Source organism: Cygnus olor, chromosome 29 (assembly GCF_009769625.2).
Source record: "Cygnus olor isolate bCygOlo1 chromosome 29, bCygOlo1.pri.v2, whole genome shotgun sequence".
NCBI lineage: Eukaryota > Metazoa > Chordata > Aves > Anseriformes > Anatidae > Cygnus > Cygnus olor.
In genome coordinates, this window is record NC_049197.1 from 951280 (window position 1) to 956370 (window position 5091).

Below are 5091 nucleotides of genomic sequence, written 5' to 3' on the forward strand. Positions count from 1 at the left end.
CGCTTGTTAGAGAACTGCTTAGCAGAGCCCCTCGGATAGGAGCCCACATTTGCAAGCTCCAAAGGCCTGAGCTTCAAGCACGGATGCCAAGGACAGCCACGAGCTGCCAGGGAAGGGGGCTCCAAGAACAGCTCGGCAGTTCTGGCTGTGTTCCCCAGAGAATATCCCACCCGCAGGGAATCTATTTGTCCCTTCCATTTTCTTTGCAATAATCTGAAAGGTGTACAAAAGGGAAGAAATCCATGACTGTTCATCACGCAGATCCAGTGTCTTTCTCAGTCCCCAGAAGTGAGAAGTGAGAATGAATTCTGTAACTGAAGAGAAAGAAGCAACTGTGAGGGTCTGAGAATGAAAGCGCTCACAGTAAGCAGTTGTGTGGTTAAAGTTACCTGCAGACAAAAAAGGCCTTGGGACACGCTGGGGGAAGAGATTGGGCTGTCCTGGGGGTTCTGCTATGGAGCGGCGCTGCTGTACTGAAGGCAGGTTGGATTCTTTCACTGTGAAGTAAAGCAGCTTTTGCTTTATAAGCCTCCAACGTGTAGAGCGAGAACAAAGCGTGCATCTGTGCTGAGACCTGAATTGTACAACACTCACCGGGGAGCTGGAAAAGAGGTAAGCAGCAAGGTGACAAAGTTTACTGCTGCTGCAGAACTACTCAGGACATCCAAACCGACAGGCAAGAGCTAGGGAAGGATCCCACAACACCCAATACCTGGGCAATTAAGCTGCATGCGAGACGAAACACAAATGAATACACAGATGCCGGGGCAAAGCAAAACCTACCTGTAATTATACAACGTGGGGTCTAGGTTGGCTACTGCCACTCAGGAAAGAGCTCATGGAATTATTATGGGGTACCCGACTATGCATTCACTGCTGGTTAGAAAACAAGAAATATTTTTTAAATACATACATATTAAACATGGAATTTAAAAAAGGGAAAAAAAAACTTGCAGTGACCTCGTAGGATACCATCGCATTCTTTTTTTATCGTACTTTACTTGCAGAGTTAACACCTAGGTGTGGGGTTGTTTTCTCCTTAGCTGAGGTGACACACGTGCTGCTGAAAGAAGCGATCCTGGAGCCCTGAACCGTCTGCTTGAATGAGAGCTTGGCAAGGCCTCCAGGAGCCAACGGGGGCACTTGTGCTGTAACATATCTAAGAGATATTAGCTCTCATCTTCTGGCTTTCTGTACAGCCTGAAGCTTCTGCTCTTCAGCCCCACAATCGCCACATCTAATACCACATCACAGAGATGTGAGGTCTCCTTAGAAGAGTTATGCCATGCTACTTTAATGGTGCATTTTTCTATTGCCTTGGTGTTATTAAAAAAAAATGGGGGGGGGGGGGAGGGAAATGTAAGGACTGATAGGGTATGTTTGGAAGCGAAGTAAAATTCCAGTTTAATCACTGATTAAACAAACCACTGGTGCTGTTGGGAGGGGTCACGTGAAGTTCACTGCTTGGGTGGAGATGTAAAAAAAAAAAAAAAGAGAAAAAAAAAAAGCCATGTGGGTGTTCAAGCACTGTCCATAGCTCCAAGTGTTTCTTCAGCAGCTGCCTTACCCTCTCTGCTGGTGCTGGGCCTCTTCTGTAGGAAGCTCGGCAGCCCCAACAATCAGAGAAATCAGAGAATGCAGACTCCCTCAGGAAGCGCTGCTGCGCCAAGAGATAGACCCTTAGATGAAATATCAAAAAGGGAGGACTGAATAGACAAAAAATATTTCTTTGGACTCTCCTCTGGTATAAATCTGCTAGCAGAACGGCATTCTGCTGCTCTAAGAGTAACACTAGAAACGATGCTGGCCCTGGAAAGCAACAAATGCCATGAACATGTTAATAATTACACCTGAGATTATTTCCCGGAACAGGTTGTTCATATCCTATTGACTCCTCACCCTTTCTGCCTGCAATTCTCAACAATCTCTTACCAAATCAACACCAAAACCCACTTTAAGCATTCTAAATCAATGAGCTCAGAGCTCTCAGCTGCAGCTCAGGAAGGAGATCCCAGCATTGCCATTGCCAGTTCTCTGAAACCACTGGCTCAGGACACAATAGCAGCCAAAAAAGCCAGCTGAACGTTGGCTGTTTTCAGGAAGGATACCAAGGTGAGGGCAAAGCCCTCGTTTTGCCATTACAGAAATCCTCAGTGCGCTCATAGCTGGAGCATAGAGAGTGGCTCTGGTCCCAACAGTTCAAGAAGAACATGATGGAGTTACAGAGGGTCCAGAGGAGGGCAGGGACCAGCTGCCTTCATAAGAAGCTACCAAAATTTTCGGACTCGCTCTTTGGTGTAGACAAAAGGCTTAGAAGGATCACACTGAGGTTTGCAAGGTTCTGAAGGCAGTAGAACAAGCGAATAAAGACTTTGTATTCACCAAATCCCCATACAAAAGAATGAGGAGGCACACCTTGGAACTGGAAGATCAGTTGAAAAAAGAAAGTATTTTTTGACAGAAGTCTGGAACCTGCTGTTACAGAAAACTGGAGACGCTACCAACAAGTTTAAAAGAGTCTGCATAAATTCAGGAGCAACAGATCCATAAAGTGCTGCCAAAAGGGCAGGGGCGCACCCTTTAGCCTCTCTAACCCATTCAGTGTGCTGTGGAGGAAAGCAAGGACCCAGGCTCGTGTGCTTGCCCAAACAGCATCTCCTGTTGCCACCACTGGAGACAGGATATTGGGCTAGAGGTGCCATTGCCCTGCCCCAGGAGGATGTTTTTAACCTTCTAAATTAAATCCTGAAAACCTCACAGTTAATTAAGTCAACGTGGTATCTTCCAACGGCTGCACTCATCTGCCTCTCAGCCCGTCCTTGCTGCTGTGCGCAGTGCCTCATGTTACAGCGTGGCCTCATTTAGACGCACACTAATCCTACAAGCAGCTCTGCGCAGGCAGATCCCTTTGCCACATGCGGCTCTGCTGAGACCAGCAGCGCCAGAAACCGCTGGAGAGAGGAAGCTGCACATGTGGCACAGGCACCAAGGGTCAGGCTTTAAACTTTGATGTGCGGCTTGACTGTTTGTCTTTATCATCATTTGTCACTGATTTTGATCAGCAGTGTGTGAGCTGTTGTAGTGACATGCATCATTTGATATCCTTGATAATTGGATAATTACACTTACAGATCCTACCACAGTATGCTTTGTATTCACAACATTGCCAAAGAATTACTCCATCATATATATGTAGCTCTTAAAATGATCATTTTCTAAGTATATATTCATAGAGAACGAATAATAGAGAGTGGCGATTTCTCACTTTGAAAATCTCGAAGTCTATTGAAATAACACCACTTTCTGTATAACCCTTAGTCAGAATAAACCACTAGAGCATTTCTGCGGATGAGGCTGTACGTTGGTGAAGTGGGAATCTCTTGCTGTGGGTGCCTAAACGTTGGCATCTGGGGTCATTTGAGATATTCTATGGTGTTCCCATCAGCCAAAAAAGGGGTGAAGCTGGTCCGGAGGGGGGCATGCCTCCAGTGGTCCCGTGTCAGCCCTGTGCAGATGTCTCATGTGTCTGAAACAGCAGCAGGCACTTCTGCTTAGGCAACTGAATGAAGCTTGAAGCGTCCTGCTCACATAACCTAAATAAACATGCAATTTCCTGTACAAGTCATGCCTTTAATAACAGCACATGCAAGTTTATCTGACGTGCTCTAATAAGTGGCACATCTGCTCCACCTGGACATGCCTCTGAGCCTCCAGTACACAGATCCCTATGCTGTTTATTCAAGCTATGAGGTCTATAATTTATAAGGTGTATGTATTTTCTGGGCCATAATTCAGGCTTTTTACTGTGATGAATAAATTTCACGTGTCAATGCTGAGATTACTGTAAAAATAATACCAACATTAACTAATCACTTCCTGCCTTAATGGCCATGGCATCTGGTGAAGACTTACGAGCAGGTCCAAAAGCACAGAACGAGAAGGCTGAGAACTTGGGACAGCTCAAAATAGAGGCAAGTGGCAGCTATGATAAAGGCCACGTTAAACTCCTGGTCCAATTAACAGCAGTGGTGGTGAGGCTGGGTTATAGCACTAATTATGTTATTTTTTACCTCAGGAATCTGGTACTTTACATGTTACGGAGAACAACAAGGAAACGAGAGAAGAAAAGTACCTACAGCTATTCCTCAAAGTACGTTGCTCAGATAAACATCTTGAGGAGCCGCGGTGTGGCTGCAGAGCGAACACTCGTGTCATGCTAATGAAGACACATAAACTTTCCAGTATCTCAAGAATGCAGGTTATCTAGTTTGGCTGCCGAAAACCTCATTTTTTGTTTTTAAACAAACCCAGGCTGCGGGGGGACCCCAACACCTAGCAGGGGCACGCCTTTCTCTCAGCACACAGCTTTATTCTTATGGCCTAGCCCTTCTCAGGGACCTGCAAGCCATTAAGATCGGGGCATGTTTGAAGGACACAACCAGCCACAGCTCTGAGACCTTGATTCCGCCCTCACTCAGTGGGCTGAGGGGGAGGCTGGGGGCTGCGAGCCAACTTTGAGTAACTGGGGGCTGTGTGCACCCGCTGCCAGCATAACTCTGTGTGGAGAGCAGCCGGGCCATGAGGGGACCATGAGGGACCATGGGGTGACCATGAGGGAGACATGAGGGGACAGTGAGGGAGACACAAGGGGACCATGAGGGGCCATGAAGGACCCTGAGGATCCATGAGGGGCCATGAGGTACCACAAGGAGCCATGAGGGAACTATGAGAGGCCATGGGGGGACCATGAGGGGCCATGAGAGGACCACAAGGAGCAATGAGGGGGCCATGAGGGGCCATGAGACCAGGGGGGGCCACGAGGAGACCATGAGGTGACCCATGAGGGGACCATGAAGTTAGTTGGACTCGATAATCCTTATTGGTCCCTTCCAACTTGGGATGTTCTATGATTCTATGATGATGGGCCATGAGAGACCCATGAGGGCCCGTAAGGGGGTCGTGAGAGGCCGAGCTCGCGTCCCCCCCGCACCCCCTCGCAAAAGGCACCAAGGCGCAAGCGCACGGAAGCCCCCACGGCGGGGAGCTGCGCATGCGCCGGGGAAGACCCCGGCCGAGCGTGCCGGGGGTGTG